At 43.7% G+C, this 20,958-nt stretch overlaps 1 pseudogene; it reads right to left on the minus strand.

The window, feature by feature from the left end:
* Positions 1-2,075: 2,075 nt before the first annotated feature.
* LOC125525439 lies at positions 2,076-5,611 on the minus strand (annotated as a pseudogene).
* Positions 5,612-20,958: the final 15,347 nt, after the last annotated feature.

A 20,958-nucleotide genomic window follows, 5' to 3' on the forward strand; every position in this document is an offset into this window, starting at 1 on the left:
TAATGGGGACTAAATCACACTTGTGAAAGTTGATCCTCATCCCAGACAACTATTCAAAACAAGACAGTAACCACTTATGATTTTTAGGAGAAGAAACATTATTACCAAAGAAGAGCAGAGTGTCATCTGCATACTGCATGCTAATGATGCCAGCAGGGTTTGTGACAGGAAAAAGCCCTTCAACTTTGTTATTAATAGAGGCTTTAATTAAAATCCTAGTAAAAACATCTGCAACTAGGTTGAATAGAAGAGGGGAGAATGGATCTCCTTGTCTGGCACCTTTGCCAGGGACAAAGAACTCACTGTTGTTGTCATTAACCCTGACACCAACAGAGCCTTTGAAGATGAGAGATCCTACTTTAGCCATCCACTTATGACTAAAACCCCTTCTATTCATCATATCCATAAGAAATTCCCTATTAACCATGTCATAAGCTTTCTCATAATCTAGCTTGAACACAAAGCCAGACTTCTTGCTAGAATGCACAGAATGGATAATTTCATGTGCAGCAATAATGCTTTCAACAATGAAACACCCTTTAATAAAGGCTGTCTGGTTAGGAGCTATTAGATCATTGCAAATGGGGCCAGACTTAGTTGTGGCACATTTTGCAAAGATTTTAAAACTACAGTTAATCATGGCAAGGGGTCTGAATTTCTCCATTCTAACTGCCTCAGCCTCTTTAGGAACCAAGGTTAGAAGGGAGAAATTTAGCCTATATAGGTCTAATTCCCCCTTCTCCCAATCCTGGAATAAAGCAAATAGGTTACCTTTAATAAGGTCCCAGAATTGCTGATAGAATAAAAAAGGAAACCCATCTGGGCCAGGTGCTCCTTCAGCATATGAGCTGAAAACAGCAACCTTAATTTCTTCCTCAGTAAAAGCAGCATCTAAGATATTGTTATGAGCTTCTGAAACTAATTCTTCCTCACTCCAAAAGTCATCTTTCAGAGTGATATCTATTTTATCTACAAAGCCAAATAAATTCTTATAGTAATTAACAGCAGTATTCATAATGCCTTCTGGGTCAGTGAAAATACCTTCATCATTTTCTAGCACCAGGATCTGTTTCTTGCTCCTTTTTCGACTTGCCACAGCTTTGAAATACCCAGTGTTAAGATCACCTTCCAAGACCTCCCTCTCCCTGGACCTCTGTCTGGCTTTGATCTCTTCTTTTTTCCAGATATCATTCAGTTCACCTGCAATTTTTTTCATCCTCAGCTTAGAGTTAGGTGAGAGAGGTTGAGACTCAGCCAAAATATCAAGGCAGTTATATTCTGCCACCAGGGCCTGTTTCTGCCTTTTTTGCTCTGCCTCAAAATTAGCACACCAGCCTTTAATGGCTTTCCTGGTATTTCTAATGTTAAACTGCCAAATATCAATGGCTTTGGTAAAATAGCATTTAGTGTTCCAAGCTTTATGGACTATCTCCCTAAAGCCATCAACTTCTAGGAACCATTTCTCATATCTAAAAGCTTTCTCTTTAGGGGAAGGAAAAGCACAAGTGTTCAACACCAGAGGGGTGTGATCACTACCAACCCTAGGAAGAGCTCTGAGCTGAACATCAGGGAAAGAAGTGGCCCAATTAGTGGACATGAAAACCTTATCTATAGTGGTCATAAGCAAAGAGTCTTGGTTATTTGCCCAGGTATATTTCCTTCCATTAATCTTCAGCTCAAGAAGACCAAATCTATTAATCCAGTCATTAAACAAGTCTGCCCAATGCTGGTTAATCAGACCAGTATTTTTCTCACTGGCCTTTCTAATCAGATTAAAATTCCCACCTACCAGAGTTGGACCAGTCCATCCAGTAAGAAGGTTGTGCAGTTCATTAATAAAATCCAGTTTAAACTGGTCATATGCAGTACCATAAACGAAGATCAGTCTCCAGGAGGACCCATCTTGTTTGTTTTGAAGCAAGCAAGAAACACTGTAAGTGTGTCTATCACAGCAAACAATGTCAAAGAGATCCCCCCTAATTCCTACCAGAATGCCTCCAGCAGTGTTATTAGCAGGGAGCCATTTCCAAGTATAACAGGATCTAGCATCAAAAGCTTCTAATTGAAGAGGGGTAAAATCTTCTTTCTTAGACTCAGAAATACTAATAAAATCAAGCATATGAGCTATAATGAGCTCTTTCAGTTTATTGCATTTGATGGGCCCATTTAGGCCTCTAATATTCCAAAATAGCCCAATCATTTAACTATAAAATCAAGTTTTTTCCTACTACTAGTGTTGGGTTTTTTGACCGCAATCCAGGGGGAATCTAGTTCTGAGTCCACATTCATATGTGGGCCATAATAAAAGTGGTTCCCTCGTAACACTCAGTAAGTACCACCTATCGTCGGCCGATGTTGGATTTCAACTGCTGATGTGTATCATCATTCTTCCTGTGTCTTGCTCTTGCAGCCCTAGAGCTGATGCTGGGTTCTGAAACTGAACAGTTGCAGCTTCTGACAATCACATGGCCTGCCAATACAGTCAGGGAAGGAAGAAACAAAGCATTCAATGTGCAGTTTACGTCTCTAGGTGAACAAATACGATGTAATTTTGATAAAGGGTAAACACATACATGAAAATGTAAAAAGAAACTGAATCCAATACATCACTTACAGCTTATTTAGTTGTATAGAACAGCCAACCCTTACCTGTAGCTATAGTAGGGGCAGTAGCAAGTCTTCTAGTCACCGACAGTAACTCTTTTGATGTGTCTAATCTTTGTAAGGTCATTGCTGCAATCATTTGGTGCCCTCTTTTGCCGTAGTTTCTCTATGAGCACTTCTGATGTATCATACAGCTGTAAGTCTTCAAGGATTGTAAGATGCTCAACACCATGAGGAAGAAACTTCAGTTCAGGACATGCCTGCAATAGGAATTCAGCAAGGCTTGCCATTGCACCCTCTTCTATTTCAACTTGGTTCAGCTGCGGTGCATCCCATATATTTAAAAACCGAAGTTTTGGAAAAGACCCTGTAGTGAAGTGCAGCTTCTTCCCTTCAAAAGCCTTCATAAGCGAAAGATGACATAAACCTCGTAGGCTCGTAGCACCAAAAGACTGGAAAACGATTCCTCATCAATTTTGGAGAATGCTAGCCGCAGCCGAGTGAGGCTATTAAGACGGGACCAAGATGCGATAACTTGAGGTATCAATCTCTTTTCGAGCTGCCCTTGTAAACCAACTATGTAAACATTTGGAGGTAAACAAAGTCCCTCCAGCTGCAGCACCTCCTTCTCACTAATAGCCGTGATTTCTAGATGCACAAGGTGTCTCATTTCTTTGATAGCATTTCTCAGGTCGGCAGAGTGTTTAGTTTCCACGTTGCAGACAGCAAATGTTTTTAGTTGTGTTAAAGCAGCCACACCTCCAAGAATTTTTGAGCTTGCTTCCACACATTGCAAAGCATGCAGGGAAGTCAAGTGCCTTATACTACTAGGCACCTTTACACCACTAAAAAGCATAACTTCTCCTTGTGGGCTAGCATAACTTGCAAACAGGTATCTCAACCTCTGAAGTTTTGCAATGTTGTTTGGTAAATATGACAGTGCACTGTTCACAGCATCCAGGACTTCTAAGTTTTGCAACCTTCCTATGTCTTCAGGTAGACTTTCAATATCAGTATATCTAAGGCCCAAATACCGTAGATTGAACAAGTTGAATACCTCAGTCGGCAACATCTTGATACGGGTACCTTGTAGATCCAGTGTTGAGAGCAGGTTCGAAGATTCTAGGATAGGCCTCAGCAATTCAATATTGATATATCTGTTAAAACCATGGATTGCACGGACATGTGTGGCATCAGATTCAATCAGTCGTTGAAGGTTTCCACTCTGGATTGATATGCGACGTGTGCGCTCTACAGATAGTGCTCGAGAGCCATCATACACTTCACCAAAGCATTCTTCACCTGCTTTATTGAGGGCAACAAGGCGTATGACATCATGCATTTGGCAACATTTCAACCGCCCAGTATAATTCCTCTCGACCACCTGTAGTAGGCTTCGGTTCACAAGTTCAGTCAAGTACCACTCTGCCACTTCCTCCAGAGTTTTGTTCTGCTTTTCCTTGATGAATCCAGCAGCAATCCAATGCCTCATTATTGTCCTCCTCTTGATGGAATAATCTTCTGGGAATAATGCACAATGTAAGAAACAATTCTTCAAATCATATGGAAGGTCCTCCAAGCTGATTTTTAGAATTGTCTCAACACGAGGCATCACATTTTTTACCAATTGGAGCTCCAGCTCATCATATACCTTTTTCCATTCTGCCCAAGTTTGACCTTTTCCAGATAGCAGGCTGCCTATGCATACTATAGCAATAGGCAACCCTTCACACCTTTTTACAAATTTCCAAGCCGAGCTCTGTAACTCCAGAGGACACTTTCTACCAGATCCCAAGAGTTAACTTCTTCAAGTGGTTCCAAATGAATTGAATGCTTATTGGTTGACAATGATGATACTTCATGCTTTATTGATGTAATAACAAGTCAGCCACTAGACGGAAAGACATTACTTATCTCTGACCAAACATCAGTAGTCCAAACATCATCTAGAATTAAGATGTATCTTTTACCTTGAAGGTACTCATAGATGCTCTCAGCTAGGCTTCTGATCTCGTTAGACACATCAACTGGTACGCCAAATTCTTTAGCTTCTTCAGCATGTCCTCAACATGATAACTCTCCGACACAGTTATCCATGCAGCGGCATCGAAGGATACTTTTACAGTTTTGTACACATGAGCAACCAAAGTTGTTTTCCCCACACCAGGCATGCCACACACAGTGGTAATCTTGCTTCTTTCCTCTTGTACATCACCTGTCAGCTATTGTATCAACTGCTGCTTGTGCTCAGCAATGCCTACAAGGTCCTCATCCCTTGTGAAATTGAGAACTTGGTTGGCATTAAGAGCATCATTTCTGCCGATATCTGGCACGGAGTAGTGCTCCTTCCTCTGTTTAGCTGCTTGAAGCCTGCCATTGATATCTTTCAGCTTGTGCACAAGTCGGCGCCAGGTCTTGACATGCTTGATCCTCTTCTTCATCCTGGCAGCAAACCCTCCATGCTTGTCCTACAACTTATAGGTGAACTGATCAACAACATCTTCGATCTCGAAAGCAAAGCCCCTGATCCTCTCGACAAAGAGGCCGGTTGTCTCATCGGTGTCCTTGAACCGCTATGCCCCTTTCAGATAAGCCTGCATACTCTCAAGCTCATCCCTGGCTTCATGGATCTCACCAAAGAGACCCTTGAGAGCAGAGGCTTCACTGCAAAGCAGCGATACGCCAGACGTTGCTGCCTCGCTCGCCAAGGCTGCGCCCAGCTTGCCAATCAACAAACCTACAACTGCTTCAGCCATGGCGCGATGGTGGGCTCTGAGTTACAATATGAATGTTGTTGCGCGTGTGTCTTGGGGGGTGGGGGTTGGGTGAGAGAGGGAGGTGCTGTAATGGCGGCCATGTGGTGAAGGTCGAATCTCATGCCACCCACCAACGCACGCTATGATGGAATAGATTCCACCCACTGGAGCAGTGCAAGATCAAGGAACAAATCCTCCAAATCCTCCAAGATAAGCCTGTAAAGATGGAGATAGCCCAGCTGTAAGGAGGAGAAAACATGGACCCAGAGTAGAGGATGGAAAGATGGAGCCATGGAGAAAAGAAGGGCCGAGAGACAACAAAAGCAGTGATGGTGCTGGGTGGAAAGAAGAAGAGATAAAGTTGGAAAGAGGAATAGGCATGAATTACTGTTACAGCAATGCTTTTGTCAGGAGACCATCATCAGTCATACATGTGTGTACCCCTTTAGCAGCCCATAGAGGATTCTCTTTTCTAAAACGTTGAAATGAAAAGAAGCAAGAAGCATGCAGAGTGCAAGTAGTATTCAAAAGCAGGGCAGACCAGAATACACAGTATAGGAGTACAAGGCATCCATTGGCTGTTGAACTTCCTGCTCATGAAGAAGGTTAAAGAAACACGCATCAGTCTAAGACAGGATGGAGTGGAGATGCCTCGCTCGCCTTTGTCTGAATGATGCCCGGTGTGGGATGTAAGTGGACAAGTCTCCAATTTCGGTGAGAGTTGAAACAATCATCAATTAGCAATTCCGTCAGGGTGAGTAATTGAGTAGGACAATTTTTTCTTTAAAAAAAAGACCACGCATATATTACCAGTAAAGTAACGCTAAAAGGAATCAGATTTACTGTAATTTACAGGTTGTTGATTGCTGCCAGAGGCGAGGAATGCATGCAGATGTGGTGGCCAGTAGCGAGGGAGAAGATAATGGGCTTTTTGGTTTGGGACCGTATGAAGTGTAAGTGACACACCTGAATCTTCTTTTCCACATTAGCTGCAATCCAAGACAAAATCTTATTCAAAGCTTGAATCTGAATGTGTGCACACAGAGGAGGCTGAGCAACTCAAAGTCCGCAAGACCATCGTCTCTTCTCTGACTGAAAAGAAAAGGACATCAGAGGAAGGCTATTAACTTTCTATTTGTAACGAATAAAGTATTATACATATAATTAAGCTATGCACGGTAATTCTGAAGCAAGAAAAGCTAAGCTGATTACTGAAGTAGTGTGAGAGGCAACAGAGCACTAATGGATTTGTAAAATGGTTGTGATTCGAGACTCCTGGACTAATCGCCAGCTTGAACAAATCGATCAATTTTCTTCCCCACAGGAAAAATTCCCCAGAAAGAGAAGGAGTATCACCGCACCAACCCTTGCAAACACCTGGGAGGCGCTGCCACTAAATTCCCCACCAGCCGATCAAGAAAATCCCACGTGTGCAGCGGATCTATCGGGGAGGATACCTGCGGCGACGGCAAGGGGGAGCGACGGGGAAGAGGGGGTCGCCGGGGGTGGCCGCGAGCAGGGGAACCGCCGCAGCGCGGCTCTCAGAATGGCGGCGGGGTGGGTTGCTTCGGCCTCCACTGAGCACGGTAAACTTTTTTTTTTTGAGGATAGAGAGAGCACGGTAAACCCTAGAAGGTTAGTTTCTTCTTCTTTTCTTACAGTTTCTTCAGAATTCTTCTTTTTTACAGTTACAAATCATACCATTACTGCTCCCTCCCTATTATGAAAAGCCGAAATTAGTTTTTCAACTTCCAAAAAATTGGAAAAATTGGGCATCTAAATACAATGAATTCTACTCCCTCCCTCCGTTTCTAAATATAAGACCTTTTAGATATTTCAATATGAACTACTCCCTCTGTAAAGAAAATATAAGAACGTTTCTATCACTACTTTAGTGATGTAAACACTCTTATAAAAGTTTACGAAGAGTGTACATACAGAGCAAAATAAGTGAAATTACACTGTAAAATATGCCTATAGGCATCCATATGTAGTCCATATTGAAATCTCTAAAAGGGCTTGTATTTAGAAACAAAGGGAGTACATTTGTATAAGCGTTTTGTTGACCTCACACATTGTTAGTAAAATTCAATAATATTTGTTGTGCCATAGCTGACATGATTATTCATTTCATCATGAAACATGTATAATGCATCCATGTGTAAGTTTGGATTTTGATCCTAAAATATGCATACTTTGAAATTTAATTTTCAAATTTTAAAAAGGATTTTTTCTGTGCACTCGTTATTAGGCAAAAGATTGGCAGCTAGTTCTCGATTAGAAATCAATGTTTCAATCACCTCGACATAATATCACTCGAATAAAAGTTTGTCGGTTCGAGCATAAAGGCCAAATCATTTTCGTGGAAAGGAGGACACATTTCTGCTAATCCCTCCGTTCCTAAATATAAGGCCTTTTAGAGATTCTAATATGAACTACATACGGAGCACAATGAGTGAATCTACACTCTAAAATATGTCATTCGTATGAAGTTTGTATTGAAATCTCTAAAAAGTCCTATATTTAAAAATGGAGTGAGTATATATATGCTAGTTCCATTGGAGTACCATCTGTGCACCAAAGAAGGTCGGGGGCCTCGGTATTTTTTTTAGAGAAGGAGAATGATCCCCGGCCTCTGCATCTGGGAGCGGGGGCCTTGATATTTTTTTTAAAAAAGGAGGATGAGCCCCGGCCTCTGCATCTGGGAGCGGGGGCCTTGGTATAGTGAATACCAAACATATGAACTGGTGCTTCATGACTAAGTGGGCTTGGAAAATGCTTACGGGTCAAAGGGATTGTGTTGGATATTATCCAACACAAATACCTACGTCACGCTCCCGTCTCAACGGCTTCTTGTTGGAACGGCTCCCAGTTTTAGACACCTTCTGTGCGTGGGGGTCGTACACTCTATTGGTAATGGCATGTCAACTGTCTTCTGGTTATACGTTTGGCTAGGTCAAGCCCCGCTTGCCACAACTTTTCCCATGTGGTGGTTTCTGAGAATTGGAGGAATGGACAGTGCTGTCTGCAATTCCACGTTCTATTGGACCACTAGAGGTTGCGGAATGGGATCAGTTATCAAATTTATTATGAACATCTGCACCCATAGAGGAGCCCGACACTTTCCGCTGGAAGCTTGAGCAGCCTAGTCAGTTTACAACTAGCTCCTTATACCGCGCCTTGCATAACGGCGCAACTCCTTTTCAAGCAATGGATATTTGAAAGGCGTGAATTCCAACAAAAATTGAAATTTTCTTTTGGTAGCTAGTGAGAGACAGGTTGCTGACCGGTGTACAAGTCCAAACGCGTCACGGCCCAAGGGATGGCCGATGTCCCCTCTGTGGAACACTAGAGGATACTGATCACATAATCTTCAAGTGTATCCTTGCACAATTTTTCTGGGGATGTATCTGCGATGTCACCAGGTGCAGCTCGGCACCGGCATCGCTTGGAGCGTTCCACACTTTAACCTCTAGATTGTCTGGACATTCCCGTCGTATCACGTAGTAGATCTTCGCAGTTATGACCTGGGCTCTTTGGCATATTAGAAACAAAGCATCAATTGAAGAGAAATTCATCAAACAACCTGCTGACGCCATGTACAAAATTAAAATTTTCTTGCAGCTATAGAAGCTCTTGAGCAAGCCGACGGATGCGTCCATCACTGAGGAGCTTCTGAACAAATTGAACTCTTGCTTCGTGGCTTCGGCGTCACAGGGAGGCCAATGATCTTCACGGAGGCTGAACTTGCGTCTAGTGTGATGCTATTTATCTTCACTACTTTATCAGTTGACTTTGATCTTATTCAGCCTTGTGCCTTGGCCCATCATGTGTTGTATCGAACCTTTTATTTTTATTTCTTTTGTGATACTCCTACTTTGGTTGTAAACGTTGTAAGGGTTTCAGTTCGTTAAAGCCTGGAAAGCGCCTCCTTTCTAAAAGTATTGTATCGATGCTTAAGGAATTTCTCCATGCACCAATGAAATCGCCTATCTGCTCAACACTCACATGGCCCTCAACATTGTATTTGCATGGAGAAGGGGCCCATGGGTAGGATCAGCACGGACGTCTCATCCCGGGTATTTTTTTCCAGTTTATAAGGTATCTCACACCTCAACGGGCTATTGCGGGACAAATTCACTATTTTCACATTTTTTTCCTAACTAAAGCACGATCTGGCCTCACTTTGCAAACATTTAATTATCTAACCCTTTTCCTGCCGCAATTGTCCTTGGCGGTAGGGTAGCACATCCTACCGTCGAGGCCTTTAGCTGTAGAACTTACCTCCACCAACACGCTAGTTTGTTGCGAAAAATACCCTACCCTCAAGGTCCTTGACGGTAGGGACATGCATGCAATTATTATAGGGGCATGCATGCAATAAACAAAGGTGAAGACCCTAGCGTCATGGTCCTCAGCGGTAGGGTAACACATCCTGCCGCTAAGGACCATGGTGGTAGAGTATTTTCCACATAAAATTGGCTTGACAGTGCAGGTAAGTCCTACCACCAAAGGCCTTGGCATTAGTGTGTGCTACCCTACCGCCACCAAAGATAGTGGCGGTAGAAAAAATGGTCAGATCTCAAAGTTTACACAAATTAGATTCAGACCTTGCTTAAGTTTTACAGAAGGGTTAAAACAGTGATGTTGGCCGCCATTTGGAGGACGACGAAAAAATGGTCAGATCTCAAAGTTTACACAAATTAGGTTCAGATCTTGCTTAAGTTTTACAGAAGGGTCAAAACAGTGATGTTGGCCGCCATTTGGAGGACGACGAAAAAATGATCAGATCTCAAAGTTTACACAAATTAGGTTCAGATCTTGCTTAAGTTTTACAGAAGGGGCAAAACAGTGATGTTGGCCGCCATTTGGAGGACGACGTGTCCGCCGCTGGATGGTTGGAAGTTTCTGAAGACATGTTGCATGTGTACGTATAGGTTGTAGATTTGTTGGGCGCATTGTGAGGTGTGAGGTGTGGTATGCCGGTGTGGGGTGTGTGTTCTTAGTGGACTGAATTTTACAGCTTGTATCCACATAGTTGAGGCTAAAAAATAATAATTGCATTTGCATCAAGAGGATTATTGCGCCATAGTTGACCTGTACCTAGTGGATAGGTGGACACATCCATCTGGGACGCTTCTCTGATGATTTGCTAGTATAAAGTTTAACATTAAGTATACAATTAGAAAAATAAATACAACAAAGTTATCTTGTCTTCACGTGAAACCAACTATTAATGTTCAAAGAACCTCTGCAAAAACTTGATTGTCTTAAAAAATGAATACAACAAAAGTATCTTGTCTTCACGTGACACGAAAAAAGGTATCTTGTCTTCAAAGAAACTTATAGAAATGATTCATAAACTTGATTTTTTTTAAGTTGTCACGAATCTACTAATGTTCCTGTAAAAAAGTTAAACCATTTTTTTTGCAGGTCTGACTGATCGAGTTAAGTTCGAAATTGATGTACTAAGTTGGCATGATGTTTTCTCGCAAAAGAAAAAAGAGTTGGCATGAAGTTTTTTTCAAAAAAAGTTTGCATGATGAAAACTTTTGACTACATGTGTGGGTCCTCGCAAGTCATGTCTACATGTGTGGAACAGACAAATCCGGTCGCGCAAGCACACAGGCCAGTTTCCTATCGTAAGAGGCCACAACTCACCTCTAACTTCCCTTCAAAAAAAAAACTTCCCCTCAAAAAAAAAACTCACCTCTAACTAATCTGTTGCTTATTCCCTCCAGAAAAAAAAGTAATCTGTTGCTTAAATTGTGGATCGAGGGACGCCGATCGAACCTTCGCCGGAGACCCGAATTGGTCGCCAAACACGCAGACACGAAAGATGGCGCCCCAGAAACGCCGACGGAAGAATCCGGCTCCGCCCATCGTTATCGAGTGGACGCTGCCGTCCGACCTCCTCCTCGAGATAGCTGCGCGCTCGGATCCCTCCACCTTCGTGCGCTGCGCCGCCACGTGCAAGCTCCTCCGCCGTGACATCCTCGACCCCTCCTTCATCCGCCGCGTCACCCAACCAAGAGGCATCATGCCTTCTTGCATCCTTGCCTACCTCCACGCTCGCCCCAAGCGCAACCGGAGCAACCACCCAGGACCCCTACTCTCTTTGGTCCACCCCGCCACAACATCGGCCTCACGCTTCATCCAAAACAACCTCGCGCCCTACATGTTGCGTCGCGACGTAGATCTCCTTCGCCACTACCGCCCAGTGACTGCGCGGGGTGGCCTCATTGCCCTCCGTCGCCATAACATCAACAAAAGCAACGTCTTTCAGCGCAACTCTAGCTTGTGCGTGTACAACCCCATGACCGACGACCGCACCTAGCTACCTCTCCCATTCATCGGCCTTCTACCCAAGCCGGCATTACACGTTTGTTTTGCTCATCGCAGCGGATGGCATCGGCTGCTCCTTCATGTTGTTGGTCGTCGATGTGGGTCCTTACCAAAACGGCGGACGCTGTATCACGGTGGAGGCGGCCAAATCGTCGAAAGTCGATGGCGCCATCTGGGGGCCTATGAATTCTATTGGTCACCGCCACCTTCCATTCCAGGCATTCCAAGACCACCGTGAGGCTGTTGTCCTCTATGGCGGCGTCATTCACTGGCTATTCTCCGATAACAACAAAATCCTCATCTATGACATCCGCACAGAGAGACTAGGCACAATGAAGCTCCCACCCACTAACAGCCAAGAAAGAAGTCGACACCTGGGGACGTCATCGGATGGGAGGCTGCGGTTACTCACCGCTAAAAGGTTCATGATATCTTTGTCGCTGCACCAGTCAGATGGTTGGGCAAAGGAGGCTGTGATCAATGTGGAGGAGAAACTGCTGTCACTACATCCCCATATCTCTCCCGCCCGTATAATGATTGACTTCCAGTTTGTGGGTGAGAAGAGCGGTGTGGTGTTGCTGTGGGCATATCGCACTAACCAACGGCAGCGTCAAGGGCCACTCACTATCCTTGACTTGGAGACAAAGGAGATGCGCAAGCAAGATTAGTATCCTTTCTTGTTGTTCGAAGTCGACTTGTCCTCCCGGCTACAAGCCATCAAGATCTTTTCCTAACCAGCTACCTGCCTGCAGCTTGAAACTGCCGCACATGAATCGTGACACATCTGGCATGCTAACCAGTGCAATAAGCAGGGCAGAACACAAAAGCATATTACAGCCCTTTTTCTGGGCTTAAAGACATTACCACTTTTGAGTGTTGCATGTCTATCGGATACTCGAGGGTTTATTTCTATTTGGAACTGCACAAGTCATGTAATTTTTGTTAATTCTTACGGATGCGAATCATTGTCTTTGGTGTACTTTCGGAATATCATACGAGTACTTAGATAGTATATTTTGATGCAAAATATCATCATATTTATCGTGTGAAAGTGAAAAGGAATTGGTGCCTCCCGAAATTAATATATATACTCATTCATGCGGACGGCCTTGATATCTTTACTAGCACATATGTCCGTGCGTTGCTACGGGGGAAAATTGATGTGTCCACTAACACGCCCATGAACGCGGCATGACAACATCCACCGGAAGTAAAAATACCTCACCCACCTGTTTTACTCACTAATAATTGCACAATCATGTTAATCATGTTCAGACTCATCGAGATCAACATGTTGTAGTCTAGTTCAAATTATTCAACCTGACATTAGTTTGAAATAATCAAAATTGACTTTATATCACAACAATCTGCAATAACAACCAATAAACAATAAGCTTTAATAATAAACAATTACAACACAAATACAGTAGCTAGTAATTTATATCCATCTCTCTAACTGTCTCTTCCCTTTGTACAATATAATGGCATCATCGCACAAATAATGGCAACATCAGTACAAAGGAAAACGAACAAAATTGCTCCGAATCTCAATTCCAGTCTATGTATTGCCATGTACGAAGTTTCCCCAAGCAGAGCGTAGGTGCCAAAGAAGAATGAGAAGAAACCCCCCAAAAAGCAAAAAGAATACAGCAGGCATAGAACACCACACAGCAGCAGCATACGATCTCGGTCTGAAAAAAGTGTGAGAAAGGAACTATTTACCTGATACAAAAAAGACAATTCCCTATTGCATTAAAAGAAGCTATTGTGGCAATACAGGAGTTTATGGTAACCTCATATAGTCGTGAAAATTTCAAAGCATCTTTGCTTGATATACTCTTCAGGTGATTTGCCAAAATTAGGTGTGTCATTATGCTTGGCAAACTCAACAATCCGCTTTCTGTAGTTCATTACCTACTACAGTATTTGGCAAACTGAAAATAATGTGTAGTGGAGGGCACAAGTGTACGTCAAAGGGGATCGTAAGCCAAAGTATGTTTAATAAATCACCATAGAAAAGCACAAACCTGAGTGTGCAAACAGAATTGTTGGCGATTGGAATGGACTTCGATGAAGAAAATTTCCGATCGACAATTTTAGATCACGAGAAATCACAAATTACTAACAGCTTCCTCCAGGAATCTGACATAAATACAACCCCAAAAGCAGTGATAAATGCTTCCCCCTTGAAGCAGTAAGGACAACTTACCATATCTATATACTTTCTTCTCTTAAGCTCATCTCCAACATAAATTCTCTGAAAATAAATACACCAAAGATGGATTTTTACCTTTCTTGGAACTTTGGCACTCCAAAGCTTCAGCCAACCATTGTGTAATTCTACTGAAGAAGACGTTCCACCTTTTTTATCCATGTTAATAATGAGATCTTCTTGCCTTTTCAGCTTGAACACGCCCTGTATGCTTGTAGCAGCTTGGTAGTGACGCAGCTTGGGTGCAGATGTGGAAGGCCTCGACGCCACGTTTGGGCATCATGCACACCTCCTTCTAGCGCTCGTCCTCGTCGAGCCCCACCAGCGGCTCCATGGCGTAGATTGTATCTACTGCTGTATCTTTTCGCATGAACAATTCAGTGTACAACGTGTACACACAACACACATCAGCTTGCTTCAGGAGCACATGAGGTCGTGATAGGTAACATAATTACGGTTAGGCAATATGTGTGTCGTTCAGTTCAACAAAATACCAATTTCATTTGGTCAAGTCTTAGATTTTGTTCTAAATAACCAAATTCACTCACGGATGTTCACGACTGTGAGAATGTAGCCATGAGAATCCAAAGCACTTGGGTTTGATCTATCATCCATGCCACGTATGCTAACTCAGTGCAGCAACATGGAATGACTCCATCTGCAGTTGCTTGATTTGCCACCATACCAAACTCTCCACCGCTTAAATCGACATAAAGGTGGTGACTGGAGTTTAGAGATTTTTCTTCATGGGAGTTATGTGGATGGACATAGGAGAGTCTTGTTGTTAATTACGGGACCATATCCGGCGCTGCTACAGATCGGGGTCTCCTTCCACGGCGAGAAGGCACTAGTAGAAAACAGGGCTATGGTCCAGGCCGGCTCAGCCCATTAGTCCCGGTTCAGTGTAGAACCGGGACCAATGTGGGCATTGGTCCCGGTTCGTGAGCCCAGGGGGCCGGCCGGGCCACGTGGGCCATTGGTCCCGGTTCGTCTGGACCTTTTGGTCCCGGTTGGTGGGACGAACCGGGACCAATGGGCCTCGCTCCTGGCCCACCACCATTGGTCCCGGTTGGTGGCTTGAACCGGGACCAAAGGCTCCCCTTTAGTCCCGGTTCATGCCACCAACCGGGACCAATGAGGTGCCTATATATACCCCCTCGCGCAAGAGCAGAGCACAGTGCTCTGTTTTTTCTGGCCGAGGGGGAGAGGGCTTTGTGGTGCTCTAGCTCACCTCCTATGCACATGAGGTGTTCGATGGAATGCCCGAGCCACACTACTTAAGCTTTCTCCTCTCGAAGCTCGACCTCCAAGCTCCATTTTCCTCGAGATTTGTACACTTCTACTAATTTGGACACTTAATTATATATAATGCACGCAGATGAACCGGCAATGGATGTACGGTGACAGACACACCCGCGAGTACATTAAGGGCGTGCATGAGTTTCTCGATGCGGCTGAGGCAAACAAGGAGAATGGTTTTATGTGTTGTCCATGCACTGAATGTGGGAATACGAGGTCTTACTCTAACCGGAAAATCCTTCACTCCCACCTGCTTTACAAGGGTTTCATGCCACACTATAATGTTTGGACGAGGCACGGAGAAATAGGGGTTATGATGGAAGACGGCGAAGAAGAAGAGTACGATGACAACTATGTGCCCCCTGAATACGGTGATGCTGCAACGGGGGGAGCTGGTGAAGATCAAGAGGAACCAGACGATGTGCCCAATGATGCTGCCACGGGTGAAGCTGCTGAAGATCAAGAGGAACCAGACGATGTGCCCGATGATGATGATCTCCGCCGGGTCATTGTCGATGCAAGGACGCAATGCATTAGTCAAAAGGAGAAGCTGAAGTTCGATCGCATGTTAGAGGATCACAAAAAAGGGTTATACCCCAATTGCGAAGATGGCAACACAAAGCTCGGTACCGTACTGGAATTGCTGCAGTGGAAGGCAGAGAATGCGGTGGCTGACAAAGGATTTGAGAAGCTACTGAAAATATTGAAGAAGAAGCTTCCAAAGGATAACGAATTGCCCGACAGTACATACGCAGCAAAGAAGGTCGTATGCCCTCTAGGATTGGAGGTGGAGAAGATACATGCATGCCCTAATGACTGCATCCTCTACCGCGGTGCATACAAGGATCTGAACGCATGCTGGGTATGCGGTGCGTTGCGGTATAAGATCAGACGAGATGACCCTGGTGATGTTGACGGCGAGCCCCTCAGGAAGAGGGTTCCTGCGAAGGTGATGTGGTATGCTCCTATAATACCACGGTTGAAACGTCTGTTCAGAAACGAAGAGCATGCCAAGTTGATGCGATGGCACAGTGAGAACCGAAAGAAAGATGGGAAGTTGAGAGCACCCGCTGACGGGTCGCAGTGGAGAAAAATCGAGAGAAAGTACTGGGATGAGTTTGCAAAGGACCCAAGGAATGTATGGTTTGCTTTAAGCGCGGATGGCATTAATCCTTTCGGGGAGCAGAGCAGCAATCACAGCACCTGGACCGTGACTCTATGTATGTATAACCTTCCTCCTTGGATGTGCATGAAGCGGAAGTTCATTATGATGCCAGTTCTCATCCAAGGCCCTAAGCAACCCGGCAACGAAATTGATGTGTACCTAAGGCCATTAGTTGAAGAACTTTTACAGCTGTGGAATGGAAACGGTGTACGTACGTGGGATGAGCACAGACAGGAGGAATTTAACCTTAAGGCGTTGCTGTTCGTGACCATCAACGATTGGCCCGCTCTCAGTAACCTTTCAGGACAGACAAACAAAGGATACCACGCATGCACACACTGTTTAGATGACACTGAAAGTATATACCTGGACAAATGCAGGAAGAATGTGTACCTGGTCCATCGTCGATTTCTTCCGACCAACCATCAATGTCGAAAGAAAGGCAAGCATTTCAAAGGCGAGGCAGATCACCGGAAGAAGCCCGCCATGCGCACCGGTGATCACGTGCTTGCTATGGTCAATGATTTACACTACGTAATCTTTGGAAAGGGTCCCGGTGGACTAGCTGTTCCGAATGACGCTGAGGGACACGCACCCATGTGGAAGAAGAAATCTATATTTTGGGACCTACCCTACTGGAAAGACCTAGAGGTCCGCTCCTCAATCGATGTGATGCACGTGACGAAGAACCTTTGCGTGAACCTGCTAGGCTTCTTGGGCGTGTATGGGAAGACAAAAGATACACCTGAGGCACGAGAGGACCTGCAACATTTGCACGAAAAAGACGGCATGCCTCCGAAGCAGTATAAAGGTCCTGCCAGCTACGCTCTTACAAAAGAAGAGAATGAAATCTTCTTTGAATGCCTGCTCAGTATGAAGGTCACGACTGGCTTCTCGTCGAATATAAAGGGAATAATAAATATGCCAGAGAAAAAGTTTCAGAACCTAAAGTCTCATGACTGCCACGTGATTATGACGCAACTGCTTCCGGTTGCATTGAGGGGGCTTCTACCGGAAAACGTCCGATTAGCCATTGTGAAGCTATGTGCATTCCTCAATGCAATCTCTCAGAAGGTGATCGATCCAGAAATTGTACCAAGGCTAAGGAGTGATGTGGCGCAATGTCTTGTTAGTTTCGAGCTGGTGTTCCCACCATCCTTCTTCAATATCATGACGCACGTCCTAGTTCATCTAGTCGACGAGATAGTCATCCTGGGCCCGTATTTCTACACAATATGTTCCCCTTTGAGAGGTTCATGGGAGTCCTCAAGAAATATGTCCGTAACCGTGCTAGGCCAGAAGGAAGCATCTCCATGGGCCATCAAACAGAGGATGTTATCGGGTTTTGTGTTGACTTCATTCCTGGCCTTAACAAGATAGGTCTCCCTAAATCGCGGTATGAGGGAAGACTGACTGGAAAAGGCACTCTTGGAAGAGACTCAATAATATGCAGGGACGGATATTCTTGGTCTCAAGCACACTACACAGTTCTAGAGAACTCTACCTTGGTGACCCCGTATGTCGATGAACACAAGAACAGTCTGCGCTCCAAACACCCGGAGCAGTGCGACGACTGGATTACATGTGAACACATCAGGACTTTCAGCAGTTGGTTGGAAACATGTCTCAGAGGTGACAACACTGTTTGTGATGAGTTGTACTTGTTGTCCAGGGGACCATCTTTGACTGTATTGACTTACAAAGGATACGAGATAAATGGGAATACATTTTACACGATCGCCCAAGATCAAAAGAGCACCAACCAAAACAGCGGTGTCCGCTTTGATGCAGCAACCGAGAGCGGAAAGGACACATATTATGGTTACATAGTGGACATATGGGAACTTGACTACGGACCTGATTTTAAGGTCCCTTTGTTTAAGTGCAAATGGGTCAATCTGTTAGGCGGCGGGGTACAGGTAGACCCACAGTATGGAATGACAACAGTGGATCTGAAAAATCTTGGGCACACTGACGAACCGTTCGTCCTAGCCAATGATGTGGCACAGGTTATCTATGTGAAGGACATGTCTACCAAACCGAGAAAAAGAAAAGATAAGGAAGCGAATACATCATACGATGAGCCAAAGCGCCACATAGCTCTTTCAGGAAAAAGGGACATCCTGGGAGTGGACGGCAAGACAGACATGTCTGAAGATTATGAAAAGTTTCATGAAATTCCTCCCTTCAATGTCAAGGCTGACCCAAGCATCCTGATAAACAATGAAGATTATCCATGGTTACGGCGCAATAAGCAAATGACACAAGCGAAGAAAAAGTGAAGACTTTCTCCCGCAATAAGCAAATGCTATGTGGGTGAAATTATGATACCATCCCAACTTTCAACTTTTTCAGAGTTCATTTGAAATGCTTTCATGTCTTATGGTTCGAAACTTTGATACTTCGAAAGTGATTGTCCATTTTGTACACGAAGTGCATCAAGTTTTTGTCGTAACCCTCTCTACTTTTTGGAACATGCTATGTGGGTGAAATGATGATACCATGCCAACTTTCAACCTTTTCAGAGTTCATTTTGAAATGCTTTCCAATTTCAGAGTCATTTAGCTCAAAGAATAAATTAATAGCAAACAGAATGAACTACAAAACTTTTATGAAAATAAAAACAATCAATTAAAATATTATGTTATGATTAACTAAAATAAAACTATAATATTCTTCAATAGCAAAAAGAATATAATTTTTGTGACCTAAAATCAAACTATAAGTATTTAATTGTAAGTATAAATAAAAAATAAATAGCAAAGAAGAAAAAAAAATTCTATTTTTATAGTAAAGTTATTCATAAACTAGTGATTCACACAAATTTTATAAAATTCCAATTTAAACTATTCAAAATTTTAAAACTAATGGCACTAACAGAAAGTTTATAATTTTTGTGACCTAAAATCAAAAAGAAATCACTAAAAAACTATAAGTATTTAGTTGTAAGTATAAATAAAAAATAAATAGAAAAATATTTCTATTTTTATAGTAAAGTTATTCAAAAACTAGTGATTCACACAAATTTTATAAAATTCCAATTTAAACTATACTTTACTATAAAACTAATGGCACTAACAGAAAGTTTATAATTTTTGTGACCTAAAATCAAAAAGAAATCACTAAAAAACTATAAGTATTTAGTTGTAAGTATAAATAAAAAATAAATAGAAAAAAATTCTATTTTTATAGTAAAGTTATTCATAAACTAGTGATTCACACAAATTTTTTAAAAATTCAAATTTAAACTATTCAAAATTTAAAACTAATGGCACTAACAGAAAGTTTATAATTTTTGTGACCTAAAAGCAAAAAGAAATCACTAAAAAACTGTAAGTATTTAGTTTTAAGTAGAAATAAAAAAATAAAAAACCAAAAAAATGTAGAAATAAAAAAGAAAAAACCAAAAAAATGCCACCTACTGGGCCTCCACGGCCTGAATACGACTAGAAACCCTACATGGGCCAGGATTCAGGCCCGCAGAGGCCCAATAGGCCCACAGGCAGTAGCAAGTTTAGGCCCGAAAGCCTGCATTAGAGAGGAGCTCGAATGGAGAGGCACAGCAGGGCTTATAAACCAGTGCCGGCGCCCTTCCGCTAGCGATGTGGGACTAAACTTTTGGGCGCGGGCAGCACAAGGGCATTGGTCCCGGTTGGTGGCACCAACCGGGACTAAAGGGTGCATTGGTCACGGTTCGTGCCACCAACCGTGACCATTGCACCCCTTTAGTCCCGGTTGGTGCCACCAACCGGGACCAAAGGCCGCCGCTTCCCGCCCTTTGGGTTGCCGAAAATTGGCCTTTGGTCCCGGTTGGTGGCACCAACCGGGACTAATGCCCACCTTTAGTCCCGGGTTGTGCCACGAACCGGGACTAAAGGCTTTGCTATATAAGTTCAGACTTTGGAAATTTTCACTCCCGTCTCTCGCAGTTGCCGCCCCGACGCCGACGCCGCCAGGCTGCCCCGCCGTCGCCGTCGCCTCGCCCGTGCCCGTCGTCGCCCACGCCCTCGCCGTCGCCCGCCGTCGCCCGCGCCCTCGCCGTTGCCCGGGCCCCTGCCCCGGCCCGCCCCTGCCCCGACGCGGCCGCCCCGGCCCGCCCCCGTCGCCGTCGCCCGCGCGCCGCCCCGGCCCGCCCTCGTCGTCGCCCGCGCCCCTGCCCCGACGCCATCCTCGCCGCCGACCTCTCCTTAGCTTGGTCCGGCCGCCGGCGCCATCCCTTTGCAAATTTTTGTTCATAGATGATAGAGATCAAATGATGATTTTTTTGTTCATAGATGCATGATAGATGATCAAATGATGTTTTTTTTGTTCATAGATGATCATATGATTTTTTTAGGTTATTTTCATTTGTAGAATTTTTTTATGTATCTAGGAATATTTTTGTTTATAGATGATAGATGATCAAATGATGAATATTTTTGTTCATAGATGATAGATGATCAAATGATGATTTTTTTGTTCATAGATGATAGATGATCAAATGATGTTTTTTTTGTTCATAGATGATCATATGATTTTTTTAGGTTATTTTCATTTGTAGAAATTTTTTATGTATCTAGGAATACTTTTGTTCATAG

Source organism: Triticum urartu, chromosome 7 (assembly GCF_003073215.2).
Source record: "Triticum urartu cultivar G1812 chromosome 7, Tu2.1, whole genome shotgun sequence".
Taxonomy (NCBI): domain Eukaryota; kingdom Viridiplantae; phylum Streptophyta; class Magnoliopsida; order Poales; family Poaceae; genus Triticum; species Triticum urartu.